At 44.4% G+C, this 26,517-nt stretch overlaps 1 long non-coding RNA gene across 1 annotated transcript; it reads right to left on the bottom strand.

The window, feature by feature from the left end:
- Nucleotides 1-18,371: 18,371 nt before the first annotated feature.
- Nucleotides 18,372-26,103, bottom strand: LOC111842169 (uncharacterized). The gene is made up of 5 exons (XR_002837842.2): nt 25,717-26,103; nt 25,337-25,382; nt 24,821-24,886; nt 23,616-24,392; nt 18,372-22,769 (listed from the first exon to the last, which is right to left on the bottom strand). It is a non-coding gene; the product is annotated as an uncharacterized lncRNA (long non-coding RNA).
- Between the last annotated feature and the right edge of the window lie 414 nt (nt 26,104-26,517).

The raw sequence follows: 26,517 nt of genomic DNA, 5'->3' as shown, positions 1-26,517 counted from the left end.
GGCAATGCCCACCCCAGGGATGAAATGGAACTTAACCGCCAATCCATACTCTCTCTCTCTCTCACTCTCTCCATACTTCTCATCTGCCACAGGGAATGAAAAGCAGTTTGGAAGAAACAGGCAACTTTTTTTAAAAGACAGGAAGAGCAAAATCAATATTTAATTATGTGGGTGCTTGTTTGTGTCACGGAGTCCTGGGCTGGGTGACTGCCATCGCAGGGTCGACACTGTGTCCCCTGTGTGTGTGAAGGTAAGAATGAAGTTGTGGGCAGGAATGTTTTCAGATTGCACACATATTCCTGTACTGATGTCACCTCCCAGCACAGCCAATCACAGAACAGGAACCGCAAGTCTCTCCTCTGAGCTGCTATTCAGCTTTTGTCCTCATACCCCCATATTCAGAATCGCTCCTGGCTGTCAGTACTATCAGTCACAGCTCCACCCTTAGTCCTTCCGCCTTCACAGACCGCCAGCCTTCATTTGCAGACACTAATCGCTCTTCTCTTCAGAAATGCCCATACTTAAAACTGGACCATTTTCCCAGCCACCATAATTCATGATCGAGGCTTTGTACGCTATTTGCTTTGCCTGAAGCTTAATTGGTTAATTAACTTTGTGCAGAGTAAAGGCCTCACTGCTGGGGGAAGGCTACCCTTGGTACTTTACAGGCAATTTTAACATCATTGTGACTTGTGACTGCAATCTGCCATCTCTGATAAAATACCCACAGTGCCCTCAGGGAGAGGGTCTTCTCTCCCAGGATGATGCTCAATAAATGCAAAGTTATAGAGGTTTAGTCACACTGTGTGTAATCCCCTATACAGTACGTTCAAAAACACAAAATTCTTCAAGATCTAAAATCCCACCAGATGGTAAATAGGAATAGATTCAAAAATATTCATAAGATGAGTCGTATTGATAAGATCATACTGTACCTGACTTATTGTAAACTAAAAATGATGAACACAAGAAAAAATGTGAGGAAAAACTAAACAGGAACTTAAGCAATCTCTGTAGAACAAAATATAGCCGTGACTTAATTTCATTTTTCAGTCGAATGATTTGGATGCTATTTGCGGTATTTTTATGTGTCCCGGCTCTAAATGTACTGCTATTTTCACATAGTGAGACGCATTACTCTTATTTTACACTTTAATTAATTTATTTCAAACATTGCGTGTTGCCTGGATATTGGCCTGTTCCTAGGTTTACATTTCAGTGGCTTTGATTCATAATTGGGTGACTGCGATACCCTGGAGGATGTGCAGGGGAACGACAAAGCCAGCACCGTTCCTCTGTCTTTCAGCTTCGATACCCTTTGGACGGGGCTTTCAGAGGCTCTGACAACAAACTTAAACGCTGCTAAAACAGAACCTTTACTTTTTTATGACTAATTTTCCAGATCCTTCCTGATATACTTACCTGCCTCCGTCACTTTCCCAGCCCAGCGCGAAATGGGGTGAATTTATTATAAATGCAAATGAGCAGCAGTGTAGGAGGAAAATAGAGATAATTAGGCCACCGGCAGTGACGGGGACCATTACAGAAATCATTATAATTACGGCGCACGCAGCCATGCGCGGCCGCGCGCTCCCGCCGATGCTTAGGGGAATGTATTTTTAAACGGGTATTTATCCACGGAGAACCGCCGCCTTACCCGTCAACCAAAGGCATCGAGGAAGGCAGTGAAAAGTTTGTAAAACGAAGTATGTGTTTCTTGTGTTGTTAAATCGACATCATTGTTTGTAACAATATTCCCCCGTTAGTATTTTGCGTAAGTTGTTGTCTTACATTTACTCTTTTAATGCAGCACACCGTTGAAAGTGATCTTATCACATTTAATAGGCTACTAATTAATAATGTATTATTGTATTCTTCTAATTATTCTTTATCATCGATCTATCCGTCTGTCTGTCTGCTTCCTTGCTGACTGGTTTGCAGGTTTTATGCTTAGAGGCTGCCCTGGGAAGATTGGGGCAATGAGATGTGTGGAATAAATTAAGACAGACAATAACAGATAATGGCGTGTTTCTAAGTGCGCGCCTGCTCGTTAAGCAGGAAGGGAGACGCAGCCAAGGGAGCTGCCTCGTGCGTTTGCATATGCCTGTGTGGTGGCCAAGAGACAGCGAGACAGAAAGATCTTTTTTTTTCCTGTGGGTGTGTGTGTGTGACTGTGGAGGAGGGGACTGAATCTATGACAGTGGAGAAATAACTTGCCGCCTCGGAATGGCCTGTCATTTCTGCTCCTCCTTTTCATCTCCTCTTCCCGCTAACTCTACTTGAATATCTCCTTCCTCTTTGTTGTCCCAGCCGTGGAACATAACTGACATTGTTTTCACCTTGGGGGTTTAATTAAACAGTGCCTCCTACAGGCCAGCTTAGTGGGTTGCAGCTCCTCCAATCAGCGGCAGCTGTGCTGCTTTTCCCCTTCTGACTTGTAAAGCAGGCGGAGGCAACAAAAATGGGGATGGATGGGGGGGGGATCAAGCAGACAGACAGACAGACAGACAGACAAAATACTGTAGCATAGTAGCAGAAGGTCGGTGTCTTTGTGATCTCTGATACGCTAATTAATAGACTAAATCTGTAAAAACATCACGTAGCACCATCCCAACACCTCCGCGTGTGACTTAACACCTAAAAAGGCCAGCGATTTAAACGCAATTCCATCATCGTTTCGGAGCACTGTCTATAAAACAAATAATGAAGCAAACTGACAGCGTGACAAATGGTTTATTCGATCTCCAAAGGAGGTATCCGGAGTTCTGTCGCGTGGGGTGACATGATCGAGACTGGGCTCGTAAGGTAGGGGACGCGAGTTTGGGTCCCACATGGGGTTGGCAGGTGAAAGGGGAGCTGCTATTTAAACCTTAAGTAGGTTTCTTAACTCTTCATTAACTAAACTGTCCATTTGAGTAAAATATTATCATTTTAAATTAATTTGCCGAGCAGCTAATTAATAGGCAATTTTTTGTGTGCTTTGACGTCTATCCCATGCTTGGGTGAACTTCAGCGGATGTGATATTCATATTAAGTATGTCGACAGTTTTTGCATCGTTGCTTGATGCAACTGTCAGCATTACTAGTTTGTCCAACTGGTTGTTCTTTACTTCGGGACCGAGCATTCAGACCCTCCAGAGTGTTTCCTACCTCTTACTCCCAGGAATAGGACACATGTTTGCCTCGGTAAGTGTTTATGAAAAATGGTTAAGTCCCTTAAGGCCCTTTCTCAGTGCTACAATGACACAGATCTTCCTGGGAACCTACAAGCCGTTGCACTCTTCGGCACCCTGCTACATGGTGAGTTAGAATGCAGTGGTTCGCCCGTGCCTTCATAATGCATGAAACATGTCCGCTTGCCTTGTGGTTTCAGGGTAGACAGCGCCATCTGTTGGCTATTGTTTTTTATTTTTTTCTTTTCATATCTCCTTCCCGCTAGGAAGGGTAGTAACAAAGACCAATATTAAAAATTATCAAGTATTATTATGAAAACCATACAGCATATTTTATTCTACATAAGGTAAGTAGCATAGTCACAAAAAAAAGCTGATCACGGCAATAAATCGCTATTTAATCGCATAATCCTAGCGACAGAATGCATTGCGATTCGCTCACAAGTTTGAAGACATCCATACTGGCTATGACCGATCTGTTGATATATATTCTGTCTCCGATGTGAAATCGATGTGTTCATCAGGATAGTCGCTCTATGAATACTATAAAACTCACCGTAGTAACCTTGAGTGCCTTGTTATAATGATATCGATTGGCTTTTTTGTTAGCGTCTGAACTCACTGACAAACTCATTATTTCCTTATTACCATGTTGGTTGGGGCTGTTGGTTAAAACAGACAATGAATATTGACCACAGCAGCTAAGGAATGATTCACCGGGCTGCTTCATTACCGGTTCCTGTTCGAGGGGGGAAAAATGGGAAAATCGATGCCGGCCTCACTGGCCGATGAGGAAATGTCAGTTATCGCTGCTTAATTTGGGACCGGCTCCAGTCTCGTTACTCGACAGTGTGGCCTCCTTGGTAAATGTTGGGACCTACAGGATTCTGAGCTGGGCGTGGACCTCAGTCAGTTTCATTATGTCTGTGCACTTAGTTCTCATTTGGTATTGGGTGTTTTAATGAACCTCATTTTCATTGAACCCCACGTGCTTAACAACATTGCCCCCTGCTGGTAGGTAAACCGATGGCCAGAAGCTCGTGTCCCACAGTCCCATGTGTGCATTCAGGAACAAAAAGCCCCCCCGCCAAATCCGCCAATCCCAAGTATGGTTGCAGTAGCGCACGATGTAATGAAACCGAGATTTCATCATTCCCTGATGGTGGCTTCCAACCATTTGGAGCCTTAAAATCTGAGCTTTCAGTTTTAATTAATTAGCATATATAACAGTATTAAACGTTGTATTACCTACGTTTTAATTTAGCTGCCTCGGGAACGTGGATTATAGTTCATACCCATTTATACACCTGGATATTTTAATGATGCAGTTCATTTTAAATATGGAGTTCAAGGGTACAACAGCTGGTCCCCAGGGATTTGTTAGATTCTGACATCTTCTAGCTACTGCGTACAGCTTTTCCAAGACCAGCCGTCAGATAGTCTCATTAAAGTTCTGCTACTGAGGGCATGTATTGACTTATAATCCATAAACAACAGCCAACTAATTAATTGTTTAAGTAAATAAATGCCTAATAAATTTTTATGTCTTGTACTCAAATATAGTGTTTATCCATATTTATATGGATATTTTTACTGGAATAATTTGGGTTAAGTACTTCTTTCGAAGGTACAACAGCAGCTCCTTATAATGTGACAGGAGTGGCACACGGACTGTGTTTGCCTGAGATGTGGAGGTAAAACAGCCCGTTGTTCAGACCAGATCAGAGAGCAAGGCGGCAAGGAACGGGACAGCGTGGACCCCAGATCAGGAATTAAATGAGAAGGTGAGGGACATGTGGTCTTAATGAGCTCCGGTGAGATGCCCGCAGGGAGACTGGCCCTCTTTGGGTAAGAGTAGCCCTCGGTCAGCACCAGAGCCTTGGCCTGGATCTAGGGGTGGGTCTTCCCCTTCGAGCCTGTAATGTCAGAGAATACAGCACATTTTGTTGCTGCGCCCTGTGCTAAACGTGCACAGTGTCACACTGTGAGCCGGTGGATGGTTCCCAGTGTTTCCCAGTCTGGTCCTCGGGGACCCCATAACCCATAACCAGCCCATGTTTGTTACTGACGTCCAGCTGCCCCTACCTGCACTGATTAGTGTATTAGGATTCTACGAGGGGTCAGCTGAGTGCTGATTCTGGGAATTGTCAGGGTGTATTTTTTTGTGAGGCGTGTGTGAGGCTCACAGGTTTTTGGATGGTAAGGGAATGTTGGAGATGCTCCAAATTCAGGGCACACGCCTGCAATGCATCACTGGGCAAACATATGGCAGGTAGAGTTAATGGATAAAGTTTCTTGCCTCTGTCTGTCGGATTAAGAGGTCAAATTGGTGTGTGAATATGCTCCCTCCCTTCCTGAGAGACTGCTTATGGGGAATATACGCAAGCACATGCAAGGACAGGGTACAGCTTTCACGGTGTAATCTGTCGTTTGGCCCATCTCTACTGGGAGACGTCTCAAGCCTGATTCTGTCCCGTAGAGTTTAATTAGAATCCAAGGCAGAGCCTCCAGCGGCTTCTTCACAATCTGGAATGTATGCAGGATTCTGGATAAAAATCTTATAGGAGATTTGGCGTCATTCAAGATCGAGATTCTTTTTATTTCCACACAAGGAAGTGTTAAAAAAAATATTTTAGATGTGTTAATATTATTCCTATTGATCTGAAATGTTTGAACCAGAAAGATCCTATGAAAATGAGGGGGAAAACAGCATCACAGAATATACACAACTTTGCCGTAGTTTTCTGTAATCCTCCTTGGTGAATTTCTATACAATATGGCGTCTTTGGGGATTTGAGTTATTTTTAAGATCAACATAATTCGCGGTGGTGAACGGCAGACCTAATATCAATGTCAATCCACCTTAAGGCATGTTTGTCCTACACAGACTGGAATCCCACTGGTTGGCATAATTTAACTAAACACCCTGTACAAGGCTTTAAACTAAATGTGTAGAAAATTACTTTTCTAGAACTTTAAACTGCTTCGAAGACACTTATCATCATGTCCTGTGGGGGCACTGCTTGGAAACTTTTGTATGTAATTCTGGTAAATATTATCACATAAGATTAAACATGTCGTGTACAGCCACACTATACCTCTAGCATCTCATTATTGATGTCCTTTTCTATAAACAGTGTCCTTATGGGATGGCGATACATACTTAATACCCTAAATCCCGTATTATGGTTCTTTGATGATTCTAAAAGAATTTAGCACGATCTCTTGATATTTAGCCAGGATCAAACAGCGCTAATTTTGGTGCTGAATCTTTCACGTACAGGCGCCGCTTGTGATCTTCGCCTCGTTACTTACGATGACGGGCTGTACTGACCATTCGAGCGTCTCGTGGATGCCCGCATAGGACAGGAACGACCCGTTGCATTCTTAGAAGCTGAAATGCCCTCCTTAGGACTGGGGGGAGGGGATTCCTGACGTGCACAAAACCCTCTCGGGATGCCTGGTCCGGAAATCAAACAGATAAGCCTACTGTAAGGGGGCGGGGCTTCTCCTTGGGGGATTTGGAGAGCAGCAGGCAGATTGGAGAGGCTGAGGGTCCAGTGTGCATTATTAAGCGCTGTCCTTATCACATGGTCGTGGCGTTCCTGATGGCACCCCCCCTCATCCCATTATCATTCAGGGGACTGATTGCAAGGATGTGGCCCCCGCAGGCAGGGGACTTGTCACCCCGTACGCTCATTCCTACCCCCCCTCCCATGTGGTGGGACCTCTCATCACTTATTCTGCACAATTCCCCTCCTGTCAGTGTACGTGAAATGGCGTCAGGTGGTGGGGGGGTAGTGACAGAATGATGCGTGATGCATGGGAGCCTGAAAACTCTCTCCCTCTCTCTGTCATATATATATATATATATATATATATATATATATATATATATATATATATATAAAATACATAATATACACACACACACACAGACCTGTAATCATATCTTTGTGGGGACCATTCATTTCTATGGAATAACCCTAGTCCCAACAATGACAACAATAACCCCTACCTAACCTTAACCATAAATAAGCAGACGAATTATGAGACTTTTGGCATTTTTCATTCTTTGATTGCAGTCACAGATTTTTATAAAACTCAATTTCCCCTTGTGGGGACCGGAAAAATGGTCCCCACAACATCAAAATAGCAGATTTTTATCACATTGCGGGGACATTTGTTCCCCAGAATGTAATGTGTATATATAACCCCCCCCCACACACACACACTTGTCGGTTACAACACCAACTTTTATCTAGAACCCTGTAAGATATGTCTGCTGGCTCAACTGTGTGAGTCTCTCTAGATAAAATCTTCAGCTAAGCGATCGGATAATGAAATACCATCATTCCCATTTAATATGACGGTGTACTTGTTCCAGATCTCCTGGAAACACCTGCGCAGTGCAGCTTGCTGTGGAAATATCAGAGGTGCTTGCCTGCCAGAATATCCCAGTGTATTTCATGCATACATATGCGTGCTTCAGAGTATTCCTCATGATTCTGTTTTTGAAACATTCCCTCTGTTAAAAAAAAAATAAAAAAATCAGATGACTTATGTTTGATCTTCAAAGACCTGGTTCTAGATACTCTCAAGTTGCTGTTTATGGAAAAGGAAGTGGATTTAGCTGAACATAAACACAATGTACAACATTTACAGCAATTCAAAGGGCCTGTTCTTTCCAATCCTCATAACTCACACGTTGGAAGGACTTGTAAATTGGAGGCAGGAAAAAAGAGGCTTCACATTATTATAAAAAAAATAAGTTTGCATTTAAATATACAAAAAAAAACGGGTTTTTGTCTCGCATGTAAACATCCGCATGGTTAAATGCCATGTTGCCGGGTAACACCAGGCTTATTCCGTGACACTCTGAGAGCATTTTTCTCTCGGTGCAGTTTACTGTACACATAGAATGCTGCTTCTGATCCCCGTGTGTAGAGTCTGCGGAAAAAGGAGCGCCCGATCTTCTGGAAGTGAATGATGATTGCGTAGAATCTGGCATTTATATAGCGGTGCTTTAAGAGTCTGTGTCGTCGTTTTATTAAAGGTTTTGTAAAAATCCGCACCCTTAACGGTTATCGCCGTCGTGGCTCAAAATCCGGAAGGACTCACTGAATGGGCTGATCGCCCTCATTCCCTGTTTTCCAGCTTCAGGGAGTTAGGAGTTTCTCCTGGAGGGGGCAGAATGTGCCTGCATGCGATCGCCCAGACAGGCAGCGGTTCTTGGAAGCTGTGGGTTCACCATCTGGTGCATTTACACTGCTAAAGACTGTTTAGCATGGCTGCAGATTACTCCTCTGGCCTCTGGGAGACAGATGTCACTGGCCGTATGGAAAGATGCACTGTTGAGGGTGTTGTTAGACTGCAGCCCTTGCGATGTCTGGCTGCATTTACCTGCTACATTTATCTACAAATCAATTATTAAAATGTGCCCCCAGCCCCCCACTCTTGTGTCAGCGATACACAAACCTGCCTTGCGCTTCTTTATCATATGCAGAATAAGAAAAGCTATGCGGGGGCAGTGAATGTAGGACGTGTCGCCACTGCGTTACGACGACGCCTCTCCAGTGTTGTGCCCTGGTGTGAATCTCCTACTTTTGGACAGGCTTTCTCTCTCTCTCTCTCTTTTGCGAAGTGGAAAATGCTTTTCACCAATGAATCCTAATGACAGCACGTGGACCTGTTAGGGATGCTGGACATTTACAGCCCGCTGATCATGCGGGATGAAGGGGTGTGAGAGCTCTCAAGAAATAGTCTTACCCTCATTGATTGCTGGGGCCTAGAGGGCTGAAGTCGGTGAATGAAAAAGGCTGGACAATGGATGAGTGCACAAAGGGCCTGGCTTTCTTTGCTATAATCCCCGGTCTACGGTCCCACACCACAAATGAAGAACACAATGCTTTATTTACCTTCATTTCCTGCAGGTAAAAAGCGGGTAAAAAGCTTTCCTTCCTGGGGTAGGCAACTGTTGTGTGCCCCCGTCCACAGAAACTTTTCTATTTTTTGCTTGATTAGCTGCGGCATGCTGGGTAATTGCCTTTCTGATTGTATCCTAGGTTGAGTGACGGATCAGAGGGTTTTAGATCCTTCTTAGAGATGGGCGGGATGCCCATGGAGCAGGCATGGAGGTATACTGGAGGCTTCCTGAACCTCATCTCAGCAACCCTGTAACTTCACTGTTTCTTCTGCCTCACTCTCTTAATTGGTTATCTGTGATTGGACGCTTTACAGTTGTGATTATTGATAATTAACTGTTTCAGCTAATCTGATAATATTACAACTATGCACTTAAGTCTAATTTTTTAAACCATTAGGTAACTGCAGGATTTGTTGATTGAAATTACTTTCAATGCTAATTTATTTAAATTTAACATGTTAATAATAATACTGCTATCAGTTCACCAGCTCATAATTGGCTGAAAAAGGGCAAAAGTTTAAGACCTGTATCAAGTTTTAAAATCCTGACATAGACAGAGAAGGTGCAGAAATTTCTTCCTGGTTGACTCTCGTTGGGGTTGAGTCCTTTGAAGCGGCTTTTCTGGAACTTTTTACACTGAAGACTGGTTACAGGTCCTGCACCAAGTAAATGACATTAAAAGAAAAAAAAATGCTTCTTCACCCTCAAAATCTTAAATGGAAATAAGTCCTACCTGCTAAGACTGCGGAGTCCAGGGTTCATGTGTGAAACCAGACAAAGAGCAATGAAGTCTCATACACCAAATGTGTTGCCTTAGCAGACGTTTTCATGCACTGGAATTTGTGTTACAGTTTGTGTTACAGGTTTACAGTTAAATATATAATGTTTAAGTTTAGGTATTTTGCTGGATTATTAAGAAACTGGAGCATTTTTTCACCTACCACCCTTTCCAAAGCTCCAGGACAGATCTTTAAAAAATTAGCAATATGCTAGTGTGTTTGCTCTAGATTTTGGGCCATTATGATTCTGGGAACAAGATATACTATGACAAAATGAAAAAAAGACCAAGGCGACAGGTATGACTGTAAAAGGCACATATGTAACTTGAGGCTTCCTGATTTAGCTCCCAATAGACACAGGGTTTTGTATCCTTGAGCAAAGTATTTGACCTGAATTGCTTCAGTATGATTTCCAGCTGTATAAATTAGTAAAAATTATATGTTGCTTTTGGTAAAAAGTGCTGATATAACAACAAACAGTCTGGGCTCGTCACTACCCCATTCAGGCATGTAGAGGGGCAGCTGCACATGCTGGGGTCCTGAAGAGTTACACAAGCCAAGGACAGATTGTTTAACATTTACATTCTCCAAGAAGAAAATTATAAACTTGGATTAATAACTTCCACATGTTGATAAACATAAGGGCTATTTTTTACGGGAAATTGGGGGTTAGCAGTGGGTGGGGGGAGGGGGATTATGGATAGATTTGCCAACAAGTATTTGAACTGTTGGATGATGTTTATAAGAGATATTGGGGGAGGGTTTAAATAAGAAGACAGAAAATAGTCTTTGTGTCCCTGTAGCAACTGAATTATTCATTGCATATTTCATAAGCAGAGACAGAGACAGTGAGATGTGGGAGAGGGACGGAGACGGTGTGATGTGGGAGAGGGACGGAGACTGTGTGATGTGGGAGAGGGACGGAGACTGTGTAGTGTGGGAGAGGGACGGAGACTGTGTAGTGTGGGAGAGGGACGGAGACTGTGTGATGTGGGAGAGGGACGGAGACTGTGTAGTGTGGGAGAGGGACGGAGACTGTGTAGTGTGGGAGAGGGACGGAGACTGTGTAGTGTGGGAGAGGGACGGAGACTGTGTAGTGTGGGAGAGGGACGGAGACGGTGTGATGTGGGAGAGGGACGGAGACTGTGTAGTGTGGGAGAGGGACGGAGACGGTGTGATGTGGAAGTAGGATAGAGACGGTATGATGTGGGAGAGGGAGAGAGAGTGTGATGTGGGAGAGGGACAAAAACAGTGGTGAACCTTTGCACTTCTTCACAAACCATTAGGTTGATCTTTGCATCTTTATCATCTAGGTGTCTCGCATAACTATAGAAATGTATATAATATATGGGTAGAACTTTAGGCCACTGAGTTCAGTTTGGGAGTTATCACATGATCTGCAGATATTTCTGCCTGCAGAGACTGTCCCAAAGTTCTCAGCCTGTGGCCATAGTCCTGGGCTTCAGAGATTCATTCCAGTCCCCTTGGTCCGCTCCCCATGTCTGCGTTCATCTTGTTTGACCGCCCTCCAGCGTTTACTGGCATTTTGTCGTGACTGGGGACTGAGGAACCGTGACGCAGCCCGAAGCTGGTTAATGGTGTGGAAGCAGCAGGTCCCTCCTTCCCTCCTTTCTGCGCCCTGCATCCTTCCAGTTACACCGTTTGAGTCTGTATGTGGTGGACGAGCAGCAGAGGCCCTTGTTAGCCTGCCAGCTTGGAGGCACTCCCCGAATCACTGTCCATCGGCGGCTGTGGGGTCTGGGAAGGCCACCTCTCTGCTACAGGGTAGCAAACTGGACATCTGACTCAGGCCAAGGGGCTCTTACGCTGAACATAGCGTTTTTGTCAGTCACCCTCCCCAACACAGATTACTACCAACATTACTCAGGCCGATCCTGCATCTGGGGTCAGTGTCTTCCTTGGGGAGGGAGCCACCCCCATTCACAGGTTCCAGGCAGGTGAGCCTTGACCAACCAGGTAGCTATGGCAACAGCAGTAGAGAGGGACTGTGAGGCTGTGATTCGGGGGGGGGGGGGGGGTACATAGAAGTAAGATGTGCAGTAGGAGGATAAAGATGTAGTTGCTGTATTGGAGAATAACATGTGGGCAGTTTGCCCATTTTTCCATGACGTTTGTGGGGACTGGTGTCTCCCCCCCCTGCCTCATTTCTTAAACAAGAGGACAGGTGAGTGTAAGCAGGGCTGAGAAAGTACCTTCCTCTGTCAGGACTTCCTGGTTATGGTTACCATTCCTCCCATTTAAACCAGTAAAAACCGAATGCATGAAGCCTGGGTCAGACTGTCAGCTGTAGCGGACTGGAGCTGCTAGAAAGGTTTCATTCTCAAATTGTACGTCTGCTACACAACTTTTCTGTGTGATTGATCTCACATTATTAAATAATATGCAGAGTTTTTTTTTCCCCAAACGATGCCCAGCTGGCCTTTGTTTTAATTAAGCTTGATTAACTGTTAATAGGATTCTGACACAGACCAGACCCCTGTGATGAAGCCCGTCAGCTCCTTGCCCCAGGTGGCCCTCCAATCTTGAAAAATAGCCCAGGCGGATGAATAATTGATGACCTTTAACCTGTGTCAATGTCTTAATGTCTCGGTGCGTAGCATTCAATGAACATTCACCGGCTGGCTGGACAGCTAGCAGTTTCAAATTAATCCAATTTATTATAATATAGGGCCTACCCAAAAGTGCTCTACAAGCCGTTAACAACCACAGCATTGTAGATTGACATAAGAGCCGTTTTATGTGTCAGTATTTTAAATCATAATTATAAATATAGCTGCAATCAGCAATAATGGGGAACAGCACACTACCAGGGCACAGATGCCGTGGAAAGGGATTCAGAAAGAGGAAATAAAAGACACATGAATATATGAATATAGATCATATGCCATAAGCTACTACACTGAATGGAGTATTCAAGAAAAAGTGCAACAGCAACAGATTAGGAACAAGTAAGGGTAGTAAATCATTGATTATAAAGATATGTTTTTAAATTGTGCCTAAAAAGGGAGATGGAGGATAGGTACTGGAGGCTTTGTGGTGGATGTTCCAAGGTGTTGGAGCTCAAAAACTGCCCATAGAAGACAGACAAAGGAGAGGCAGTGCTAAGAGACCAGTGCCTGCAGACTGGAGGGAATGGGCAGGTGTATAAGGGAAGAGGAGCTCTGTGATGTACTGGGGAACAAGACCATTTATGGCCGTAAAAGTGACATGTGAAGATAGTTTACTGACAGTGAGAACTCTACTTGCATAATTTTGTGTGTGTTGTAATTTAGAATGTGTCTTAGCAGGACGACCATTAAGTAGGGACATATAGAAATCGAACGTGAAGGAGATTAGGGCATTGAGAAGAGTTTCAGCGTCTGAGCTGTTTAGAATTGGGTGAAACCTGGGAATTTCGCAAAGATGAAAGAGAGCAGACTTGGGTGAGTGAGCTAATGTGAGATATGAAAGAACATCAAGGTTGCAGAGATATTTAGAGGGAGTAACCAGAATACCACCAATGTAAAAAGATGTTTCACAATTCATGCCAGACAGAGCATTAGGGTGAATTATTAGCATGCTAGTTTTGCCAGCATATAGTTTTAAGAACCTAAATATTATCCATAACAAAAACAGTGTGTGATTTGTATTTATTAATGCCTATAAACTGCTGTCTATCAGAGAGGCCAATAGATGGCCAATAGATGAAAGACATCCATAAATGAAGCATGACAAATGGCGTCAGACGCAGAGCTTATATCCAAAAGAAAAAGAATTCTGACAGCCTCAGTGTCAGCTGCCAAGAAGAAGTCATTAAGATCCCTACAGAGTGGTGAGGGATAAAATGATGCCTTATAAACCATTCGCTGTATTTTTGACTCCACTAGATGGTGCTCTTGGATTGCTTTGGGACATGCTTTGTGCCCATCTCTGATCTGAGACCTCCATCTAGTGGGTTCGAAAAATGCAGCACATGGTTCAAGAAGTGTCATTTTGTCCTCAAACCACCAATCCCCCCCGCCCCCCACCAATGTTCAAACCAGTGTTACGCCCGTGCCGTTAAGTGAATGGAAACTGGATTGGAAAGGTTTGTAAAGGTTGTTTAACACTAAATCAGACTGCAACTGGGTATTTTGGAGGAGAATGGCAGGTTAGAGAGAGGCTACAGCCAATACTTGTTTAGATTAATTGGTCCAGACCATGTTTCTTGAGAACTGGGTTATCTATAACAGTTTTTCAATCTGTTGGAGCTATGTCTGAAACCACAGATCTGTTTATCAAGTGAGTTGAGAGGCAGGGAAATTAGGCAGACAGCATTTTTTTGCATGTAGGAGCCAGATCTGACAGAAGGGACAATTGGATGCCTTAATTAACTCCATGACACAGGATGCAGTAGTAAAGCAGAAATCAGAAAATGGAAGAATGGAATATTCAGGGAGGGAAGCATTGTGCGGGAGTAGGGGTAAGGTTAGGAGAAGTCTTATAAAGGGAGCCAATTTACTTTGGAAGAAGTTAATACAAGTGTAACATTACTGCAGAGTGGCAGGTGGTGTTAATACAGGAACATTTACAAGCCTGTATATAGTAGACAAAAGGGTTCTGGGCCCACAATTGGAACTATTGTTGACGGATGAATAATAGTAGGTGTGACCATCATCTAGATCAGAATCAGTATTTCAGTTTATGCTCGCTGTAAGCTGGGGAATTTACAGCAAGGTCTGTTTTATTACAAGCCATTCTAGGTGAGGGCCAGTTGCCTTCTGGGCTGGAAGCTGTGAAGTAAACCAATAAAAGGAATGGGAGAAGGGGACAGCCCTGTGCTTAATGGGAGCGTGGACTTCAAGAGAATCGGAAATGACCTGGCAGAGAAGGCATGAGGGTCCACAGAAGACAAGACATGTTGGGGAGCGAGAAGTGGGAATGAACACCCAGCACTAACAATGACCGACTGGGTAACTGGGCACGGGCAAGCACATACATACACAGGTATCGAGCTTCAGATGGGACACAGGTGTGAGTAAATGAGGCACTAAGCTGGGAATCATTAGGAGCACACAGATGGGCTGGGACATTTGCTGGAAAAAGAGGTTTATGTCAGGATTGGCAGAGTCAGTTCCTGACATTTACCAGACATCACCATCTCTATCATATGGCCAATCAATCAAAATGTATTCGCAAAAACACATTTTTGCTTTTTGCAACACCGCCTAGTGTTCAAATGACAAAATAAATGGTGCACATCTTGAGGGTGTCGCCTTGAGTCAAAATACCAAGAAAAACAGGGAAGCACTGCTGAGATCCGGTCAAACATCCTGAGAGGCAGTTTTGCATTGGGGGGTAACGGATGAATGGTTCTGAAAGTCTAAAATTTCTCAAATATATTTTGTGAGGCTTTGTCTGCTAAATTTGGTGAAGATTGGACAAAATCTGTGGCCTATGCAAAATATTACACCTTTCAGTAAAATCCAATATGGTGTCTACTTCCATCACGGTGACATGACAGTTTACCATTTGCTGGCCATGGGACCTCCCACGGTATTACGTGACCGAAGGTAAACGCAACAACAGTTATTCATAATAGAGGTGCACCGATTGCAGTTTTCTGGCCGATCAACGATCACCGATCCTTAGGCAACCTTACCTGCCGATCTCGATTTTTTTTTGCCGATCTTGTTTCTTTCATAACTAAAAGACAGTTACTTCAATGTTTCCATTTTTATTGAGTAAATTGATATGAATACTCACAAAACATGAGGTAGTGTCCTCAAATATAAATGAACATATAAATGAGCATTGCTGTTTGAAGTACAAAATCATATTTTTTCTTCCAGACTTTAATTTCTCTAATTTTGTAAAAAAAAAATATATATATATATAGCTGTTATGACACACTTGTCCAAAAAATAGGGAGGGAGGCAGTCTGCACTGCACCTCTCTCGGGAATGGGAGAAAAGGCTGATTTAACCCTCTGGGGCCTAGGGGTAGGAAACACACTTTCACTGACTGGGGCATGATCACACATTTCATCACACTTAATTCATGGCAAATAAATTATTTCTTATATATTTGTTTTGCCATTACACTCATCTTTATTTTAATATATATTGTAAATATGTCAGATTTTTGTTAAGTTTGAAATTTGACATCAAAGTATAGACATTGCAAAATGCAGTTTGGAACACTTGCAGAAACATTATAAAAGTACATAGTAAGCAATGCTGGCAGTTTGTTTTGATCCCAGATATCTGATCACCAAAGTCTTGGCTACATGAAGATGACTAAATGGTGTAGATGCAACATTAATTTGGATAAATAAGAAAAACCTAACTCATGTAACTATTTCTGGCTCCTTTCATTGAATATGTAGCAACTTTCATGTGTATGAATGAGCCATTGTCACCTGGCCACGTCCCCAACCCCCTTTTATGGCGCTGAAGGGGATGTATCTGGATCGCGTTTCACCGTTGCGCTGTTAATCAAATTACCATGCGAATGCGATTTGAATACGCGCTAATGCGGCTATTTAGAATGTGAATAGCGATCTTCGGGTGAGAGCGGTACTACACGCCCCCGATGCAGGTAAAACAAAGTAAGATGACATGGTTTACTTTTTTGCCGATTTAACCTAATTAAAAAAACTTTAATACTTCCGACAATGGACGTTTTGAAAAGAAGACAGATTACGGATTTAGCCAGCGTTTTTTTCATGATTATACATTAAGATTTCAGCGAGATATTTATAAACTGAAATAGACGCGAAAAGTACGCGATGTCGTCGACGACATACTCGACCCCAAAGAGTTAAAAGCATATAACTAAGATCGGTGGATCTCATGGGAATATGGTCGATTTCTGATCCCCTCAAATTAACGTGATCGAGGCCGATCGATCGGTGCGCCGATCGATCGGTGCACCCCTAATTCATAACACACATTTTTACTTACTGCAGCGCTTCCAAGTGGTGGAATGCAACCATTTTTGTTGGGCTTCCTCAGAATGGGATCTCGAGTCCATCTCCCAAATTTGGTTTAGACATATTAAAGCTTTGTTGAGATATAATCTCACATCCAGTTTGGTGGCTTTGCCATGAAATTCATTGGATGACAGCAGCCAAATGGTTTGCCTTAATATGATGGCTTGAACAGCTTTTGGTCCCAACCCTATGTAGATGACACATACCAAATTTGATGGTGATATGATCAACACCCTAGAACAAGTTAGCAAAAGTAGGTTTTTTTGAAAAATTCAAAATGGCAAAAAATTCAATATGCGGACATTAACGGGATCACAACTGTAGGACAAAGGGCTCAAAAGTTTATAAGCAAAAACATACCTTGAAATTGGACCTGATCGTTGCACTCCAGGGATGGATGAATTGACCCCAAATCTGGTATATGAATACTGTTGACTGTCCTCTACCAATGTGCCAAATGGAAAAAAAAATCTACTAAGCGGTTCTTTGGGCTGCTATAGAGCTCCATGACAGACAGCATAATTAGTAAAAACACTAAATACTAACTTAAGGTGCCTGGCTCCTAAATAGTGCCATTCAAGTAGTCTGTCGTCCAATCGCTTATACTGTGGAACAACACAATAGTGCTTTTGGTAAGACAGGCCTTGTAACGTAGCGCAGTGGTGTAGCACATGGTTCAGAAGCTGTGACTTAATGATTGTGTTACATTAAATGCAGCAACTCGGGAAGATCTCCCTCTATTCATAGGTTTCCCCGAGGAAACGGTTTTTTAGTTTCATCGAGTGGCAGAAAACACTGGAAAGTTAAGCGTAGCCAGACAATTTCTGCCACCTGCTGGCTATTGGCATTGTTGTAGAAAGAAAAGAGGGCCGTAATCCTACGGTCTCGAATACTCCACGCTATTCTGTTGTTAAAAGCTTCATAAATGCGCGATTAGCCTGTATTGTAATGAACTTGTGTCTCCCAATTTGTGTCTCATTGTTGCCTCTCAGAAAGCCGGTTGAGTGGCAGGCTCAAGTTATTAAAACTGATATCTGAAATCCAGATTAAAAGCCAATCATTGTTTCCTTTGACGCTTTCTGAGCGCCATAGAATGCAATTAAGTGAGAAACAAAAATGTCCCATCTGACCAAATTAATTTTCAGAAATGAATGAATAATATTTGATCAAGTTTTTAATATTCTTTTTGTATTTTCAAAATATATCCACTAGGGGGAAATAATAGAGCCCAAAAAATTAGATGGAAAAGAGTGAAATCTCCACACGTAGCGAAGTAAGACACTCATCTCATTATTCATGATGAGTAAATGTTTTTATGAATTATTTTACCACTCTGCATTGCGAAATAGCTGTAGTGCGCACGCTGTTTCGTTTCCACATTACCCACTGAATGAATTTGGCACTTGTGAAAAAAATCACGTGATTTAACAATCAACTGAACTGAATCTCGGGGTCGTGGTTAATACATTTAATTTTAATGTTATGGCCCAAAGTGATGTGTAATGAAGAAGGAATAGAACCCTGCTGAAACAAAGTTTTATTCACAATCAAACAACATAAATCAGCACTGTACAGATATCTAAGAACATATATGTGGGTATGACAGTGGAGAGCATTTAAAAGAGAGCTGAAATCAAGAGGTGTCTTCCTTTGTGTAAAAGCTGTCTGCTGGGAGAAAATCCTGTCATGAACTGGGGCTTATTGGTCTGTTTACTGGAACTGGCCTTGTGACGCTGAGATGCTCTGAGATGTTCCTGACACACCTCAGCATCTCTGCCTGCAGCTGCGATGCGTGCGACCTGATCACTGCAGAGAAAATGCTCCTTCTGTTTGCTTTGGCAGCAGCGGCACTTCCTGGGGATTCGCTTAAATCCCCCGGCTCAGTTCCATATGGAAACGGCAACATTAAAATCTGAGGATATCACCCACGAGATCAGATAAGACTGGCAAAAATGGCTTGCGTGCAAGAAAAAACATGGCACTTTAGACAATTGTGGCTGCAGATTGTTTAATCTCATACATTTCATACAGGCAGGAGGGTAATTGGACTGGGAATTGGTGGAGCATGTTCAATAAAAATGTGCACAAATCTCTAACAGAATAATGTGTCCACCTGTCTCTTCAAATTTAGAATTATTTTTACCTTAGTAAAAAAAATATACCTTATTTATAGGTATATCAGTGCTCTTAAGCTGAGATGAGAATCTTGTGAAGCTGTCCCCACATGGAGTTACAAAGAACCGAGCATGACTACTTGTTGTGAGGCCTTCCAACAGCTGCATCATTCCTCCACCAGGAGGCACTCAAAGCAACTACATCCATCAAGGGCACAATGTTGAGGAGTCGTTTATTGGTAGTACCTCCTCAGGGGATGTGCTGATGTTTCAGGTTCAGCTCTCGCAGATTTTAAACCAGTGTTTAAACCAGTCCTAGATGGTAGGATAATTGCTACAGGTGGGGGGAACAAAAACGGTGGGAATCTAAAGGAGCTGTAGGTATGACACAGACTGAGAAATGAGGCCTCATAAGCAGTGCTTTAGAGCTTGTTCATATTTAGCTCCGACACTGTCTCTGTGACATCATAACAAAGCACTCTATGATGTCATAACAAAGTACTCTATGGTGTCATCCAGCTTATACCACAGAGAGGCTTTACTCGCTTTTTAACTTTTCCCCAGGGAGATGTGCATTTCTTCTTGTGTTTCTCACATAATCTCCTTCTCCACCATGCAAATTAAATCTCTCCAAAGAAGGAGCAGTAGAAACCGGCCTGGAAGCCTCCCCCTTTGTTCTCTCCTTTATTCCTTTATCACTTCATATCAGACACAGGAATGATTTGGCCGCTTACTTTTCAGAGCAAGGCACGTGTTAGCATTAGCATTAGTGTTAGCATTGTACCGTCCAGCCAGATAATGTTAGCACAGCCTTCTCACGGCCTGGGTTAGTATCACTCACACGGTTCGGTACCGTTCTCTGGTTAGTAATTTCCTCAGGTTAGTAGTTGTGGATTCATGACAGGTGCTAAATGAAAGGGGTTTGAAATACAGCCATGCTCATACATTTTCTGACTTCAAACACAACTGCACAGAAACACAGGTGAGGCGTGTTAGTCAGGGTTTAGAGTGGGTTAGTAAGAGGACTGCATCTTTTTGTCCCATCCCGAGCAATCAAGCCTTGGTTATTGAGTTCCAGGATGTTAGTTCAATCAGCACCACTGGTTAGTACAGCAGCATGAGCACTAATTCACTTCAGTTGCACTGTCGTCAGGTTAAAAGGATGATGGCATATGCCCTTGGTGTTAATACTCTGCAATCCAGGTGCCAGACAACAGGAGCATGCAGAAAGTAGGTTCTCCTCTCCCTTTTTTCCATCGGAAGGTCATATTTTCACAGCAAGGAGGTGGCAGCTGCAACCGTCAACATCCCTCCTGCACATTCCGCCCTTAATTAATGCAAATTCCACTCCGCTAATTTAGAAGCACCCTTTGAATATTCATTACAGAGGGTGCAGACTGCACATTTCCCGTGTGACTTGCCCTTCCACTGGGAAGAGGGTCCTGAAAGCACAGCGGCTGACCCGAAGCCAACCCCAGCGAGACCAGGATGTGACCAACGGGGCGAAACGGAAAGACGCAGAGCTCGGATTTAATCTGAGTTCACCATCACTCCCTTCTGTTGTCGAGCAGGCGGTGACCTTGCAGGACTGTGCGAGTCAGGACCGTCCTTCAGGAAGTACCTTCAGAAGAGGGTGTTCTAGAGCAGAAGTGTAACCTAAATCACTTTCTGACAGCAGGGGGCATACTGGCTAAGGAAGAAGACTCGAGAAACATTTTTGCTTGCAGCCCCAATTTTTGAAAGGTGACCATATTTTGTAAGTCAATTTGGACAAACACCTTGCCAAATACATACGGCAGCGGGTGTTCTCGTTGCCCACACAGCACACAAACCACTGCCTCGCTGGGGTGTAACCGCCGAACGTTAGCGCAGTTAGTAAAGGTGTTAGTCAGTTAATTCATCACTCGCTGATACCAAGGGAACTGTGGTTAGTGTGTTTTAAGGAATTTATACACAATGGAGCATGTTACACCTAAAGACAATTCTGTGACAGGAAAATGGCGAAAGTGTGACTCGGATACAGACGTGTACACACACAGACGATCACGTCAGCTTAAAAGTGCCGGTTGTACACAGACAGACAGACAGGCTGATGTCTCGTTATGCTTGCACAGACAGAGGAGAGAAGAGGAGTAAGCGCACACACACACACACACACACACACGCTGAAAAGAGCAGCGATGTTATAAACAGCACGGGAAGTCTGTGCTTGCCAGGTTTTGTCTCAGCCGGTTAATCTTAGTTAGTATCCATTAGTGTAGTTAATAACCCCCCCCCGCGGCTGATGTTTCCAGGGCAACGGGAGGAGTTCTTGCATGCAGCCCATACCACAAGACAGGAAGCTGAGAGGAAGGATCCGAGACGGAACGAGATTAAACAGCCAGTCAACGCACTGAGATTATCTACCAGATAGAATGGAGAGGCATTAGTGCGTGGAAAGACAGAGAATCATGACAGCCTTGTTAGGGGTTTAGACACTGAAACAGCCAGTGGAGAAGCATTTTCAGCGGGCTTTGGTGACAAAGGACATCACAGCTGTACGTTAGTGTGCAATGTTAGTATTCCAGTGACACATGATACTAGCAGAAAGCTCAACATGTTAGATTTCACATCACCAAGCGTTAATAAACAAAGGGTTAATCAATCCTAGTCCAGGAACAAATGAGATGCAGGTGAGCCTCCTGGACAGGCAGCCTTCGGACCCCTTTAAGGGGAGCGCTGGTCACACCCGTGTGGGACAGACATTCCCTCATGCACCAACAGTGAAGTCAACCAGCATCTCCTCAAGCCAGGCCTCAGGAGACGGAGCCCCAACAGCCTTTCACAAGCACGAAAGTTGGCCTCACCATTCCTGTGGACACCGCTCCACCCTCCCATCCCTCCCCACCACAGTCAAGCAGGGGTTAAACAAACAGCCCCCGTCAGCTTCTTTAAAAACCCGTCGGCATGGTAACACCAGCTCGCCTCTCCACTTTCCCCTGACGCCGCTGCTCTTCGCATCTTGGCGTCGGGGCATCCTGACGGCGCACGGCTCTGCCGCGTGAGCTGGCAACGGCCGCCTCTGCAAACTCCCCTCTCTCTCTCTCTCTCTCTCTCTGCGCTGTCGAACCTGGGATCCAAGATCCACCCCTTCGAAGTCGCCCTGACACAAACTCGATAAGCTCCTCGGTCACTATAGCCAGCAGGTACCGTTCGAGTTTCTCGCTGTGGAGATGCCAACAGTCCACTGACACATAGAACTCCCTGCGGTGACAGTGATTTGTACTGTATAAACTGACAGAAAGGTTTCTGTGCTACAGCCTGATTTTCAGTGTTTGCTCCCCCTCTGCCCAGCTTGGGTGTGTCTGTGTCACATGATGAGGAGGGAAATCGTCTTTTGCAACTCTCTCCACCCTGCTTCCCTGACCACACGCTCCCATCTGCCTCTCCCCTCCGTAGACCACCTTCATTTACACGCCAATTCTCTACCACGTGTACCTATCACTTTGTTTGCAACACAGAATTTTGAAAAGCGTCCATGTTTTCCAAGTCATTTTGGACAAGCGTCTTCACAAACACCCAGATACCTGCCAAGCATGAGTGGGATGCAAAAAAATGCAAGCAGAGTTGGGGAGGGGGGGGGGGGCGTTCTGAAGCTGTTCAGGTCTTTGTCTTCAGGGAGGTGGATGAGGATGAGGTGCTGGCAAGGTTCCTCATCATCATCTGGCAGGCTGGGTCTTGTTCTCCTCCGTCTCCCCCAGCCCAGCTCCACCTTGTCTCCTTTTTTCAGTAATCAATCTCTTCATTCCAGGTGCACCTCCCAACCTGTACAAGCAAGGGTAGATGTGTAAAGGAACAGGTGGGTAAAGAAATAAGGTGGGTCACTCACATAAATTCAGGAAAGGCACTTGCAAGTCAAAATTGTCTTGATGCAAATGATTGAAGCAGCATATCTTTGGTTTATCTGTCCAGCTACAGATGGTTGCTAATGGTTTCAGAATCTCAGGGCAGCCCACACAGGCGATTCGATCCAGCACCATCCCAAGAGAGACAGTTATAAGGCATGATTTTTTTTTTTGCTGAGAGAGGAGAGACATGATGCTGCTATCCTGGAGATGAGACATTCATGGAGGGAGTGGGGAGATATTCACTGCCCTCATTGCCACCAACCAGGAACGGCCTCAACTAAAACTCCAGCTCCCAGGGGAGAGCCCCCCCACCCCCCCAAGTCTGCACCATCACCAGGCTGGACTGACCCAAAAAAAGCCCAATTTTTTTAGGTCGATACAGCAAATCCAACACCACATTTACCCAAGTGTGAAAGCAGATTAGCCCAATCTGACTAATCTTTCGCGACAGCTCCGGCTGCAGGTTCAACTAGGCAAAAGGGAGTGCCATTATCCTATGTGAAAGCTGATTGGTTAAAGTCCTTGGGGGCTGGGTCACCATCTTTTTTCTGACTCCAATGACAGTACCATGGTCAGAGAGCCCCAGCTCGTTCTCTAACGGATTTAGCGGAAAAATTCCCAGATTGCGTAAGAAATATCGCAGTCATTTTCTGGGCTACTTTTTTTTAATATCCTAAGGAGAACTGAAAACGAAGACAGTCACAAGCGAGTAGCAGTCATTGAATAGGAATCAGTGGTATGCTGTGCATTTTGAGCTCCCCACCTCGACAGGACCCAATTTTGGTAACGGGAACAGATGAAGATGCAGGCAGTCCCGGCGAACCGGGCCCAGGGCCCTGAGCTCTCCATCTCCCGTCCGGCAAGCCCCAGGGACGCTCCCCTGGAGCGGGACAGAGGAGAGGAGAGCAGCAGAAAGTGGAACACGACCCGGTGCGTCTCCCACCCGCCCCCCACGCAGTCAGTTAGCCCACTTTGTACAATAGCTCGGACCATACCAAACCCAAAGCTGAGCTTGGTTTGGGGGGGCGTCTAATGAAGTGGGTTGGCCCATGACCCCATTCATCGACCACACGAATCACATGGTGTTCCTCTCCCACCTCCTAGCACTTCAAAACCTCGGGTCCATTCTCGGTCCGCAATTGGCAGTGTTGCACAGACCCTGGTCCTGAGAGCACATCAGCGGCCTGTCAGTTATTCCCAACGTTTTAGCCTGTATTCCTCCCTGCCTTTAACCACCATAAATCCCGATGCGCAATTCTCTTCACTGCCCCTGCCCACGACACTCTGCCCACATCCCCTCTCTCAGTGCAGCCATTTTGTCTTCATCAACCTTTGCAGTATCTCTGATTTCTAGCACCTGATTGAAACAATAAGTTTGTAGTCAAAGTTCTGGAAATGGGAGGGTACCATACCTTAGCTCCTAGGCTGTATGTGGGGCAGCGCTGCCCCCTCATGGCCGAGCTTTGTTCCCCATCACTGCAGGGATTTCAATAAGCTCCGCTGACCCGCTGTCCTAGTCAGGGCATCCTGAAAAAAATGGCTTTTTGCCGCAGGCAGTGTAGCTGTTAGTCCATCATGACTTGGGGGGGGGGGGGGTGACGCAGATGCGTGGGATGACAGTGGAGCCAGGTGAGAAGCCTTTACTTTGGTCATTCATCCAGGAGAAAGTGAGAACACAAGAGAAAACGCCGGTCATCATTAAGCAGTCTGTGTACTGCTGTTTTCAATGATTACCCTGATGAAGTGGCAGCTACCTATCAGCCAACTAAACTCCAACCTGGTGGCCTATTACCAACATTTCCCGATGCAAGAATAGCAGTTTGTATTACAGCTAGGGGAAGCCGTACGTGATCGTACCTGTGCGGGCGGGATTTTAACAGGAAGATCAGTTAATAGTAATGTGGATCACAGCACTCGCCTCTCTCCTGTGCCCTCTCACGCAGGGTTAAATCGACCAGGTATACTCACAGGGACACGAAAATCCAATTTTTTCAAACAGTCGTCTGGTGTCCATAGAATGAGATAAACTGACTCCTGGTAGTGAAAAAACGATGTATATTACTGAAAAAGAAATACGTTCGGGCATCAAACCTCTTCTGAATTATTTATCGTCCTGCGGAAAAATGCTGCGGGCGCAGCTGCCGCATGGGAGGGATTCGGTGCCTCGTCGGTCCCATTTAAGATCTATTCTTTAATAAAGGCTCCCCTATATTACTGCTTGTGTAAATCCGCATCTCATAAGCACAGCGCATCGGTGCAGCTCTCCCCAGAGACGTTATCGAGCGAGAACATGCATAAAACAGCTGGAAATTCACATTACAGTCTTTAACACAGTCAACAACACCGGCCGTTTAGGAGACTGCAAACGATCGCCTACCGTTGTTTTATGTCCCTTCGGCTACGAACAGACATTAATGTGAATAATGCGGCTGCCGCGCGGAGAGCGTCGGTAACGTAACGTGCGCCACCGCTGTGCGACTTTACCTTCAGTAACAGCCTGTGCTTCTTCCAGACGTCGGCAGTCATCGTCCTAGCATGGAATTAATCCGTATTCATTTGCCCTTTTCTTTTGGTTCAAAATCAAAACCACACCCCTGCAACTATGCAGTACACACACTTTTAAATTTTGTTAATTTGTTTAATTATTTTAAAGAACACTGTGTTAACATTTGCAGTACTAAAATCACACTTTGACATTCACACATACAGTATATAGTCCATATACAGCCATCACTATATATGCCTTGCTTTAAAAACAATAACGCCGTTTTAACATTTGTTTGTAAGAAAAATATAGACCAGCAAGTAGGCTATATGAGTGGTCGGAGCTATATGATCGATCCATTTTTGTTAAATCTGCCTACCTTTGCAGTCTTTTCGTCGCAGATGTTGAAGTGCCGTAGTAAACGATACATTTTGTTTATCTCACCGTCGGAGAAGGAAAGCCGGCTCGGCGATTCTGCGTCTGATCAGCTTTGCGATGGACCGAGGAACATATTAGAGATAAACCCCTCCCACCGCATCCTTGCAAGTCTTCTGAATGACGGCACCGTATTGGATCATGACCTTTTCATCTCCGCAGTCGAAATGAAATTCAGCCCATAATGGAAATTAAAGTTGTTACAGATTCATAGTCTAGACTAAAATTGCTTTTGGTTGAATATTCATTCACTTCAGGCAATGTAAGTGGAATAACCCACAAATATCACACGATCTACATTTCTCCGTGGGTTTTTCGCCCTAGTTCTCGGTAATATATTCAGTGCCTTCTCAAATAGCGTTGGCCCCCACCCCTGGAAAGCTCCTCTCACAACAACCTTTGGCAAGGATAAACTTTCAGAGTACTTTACTGGGTCAAAGAGCTATAAACAAGACTCTGTTGGGCTATCGACAGAAAAAAAAAACTGAGATATGATGCTTCCAGCAGCGGTGTGTTATTTGCCTTTGTCTGTGGTGGGGCAAGATAATGACGACGCCTTCAGCGGCCATCTGCTATCCCAGGATACGGAAGGCAAACATCTGCGGCACTGGTGAATAATAAGTCTTTGCAAGTCTGTACCACACCACCAAAGCAAAGCATCACTCGCTGTCTCAGATCAGCTTATGAGTGCCTGTAGAAATACCCATTCTGCATATCAGTTTGTACGTTTCAGTGCACAAAGCAA

The sequence above is a fragment of the Paramormyrops kingsleyae genome, chromosome 7 (genome assembly GCF_048594095.1).
Source record: "Paramormyrops kingsleyae isolate MSU_618 chromosome 7, PKINGS_0.4, whole genome shotgun sequence".
NCBI lineage: Eukaryota > Metazoa > Chordata > Actinopteri > Osteoglossiformes > Mormyridae > Paramormyrops > Paramormyrops kingsleyae.
This window is presented reverse-complemented; position numbering and strand designations above follow the sequence as displayed.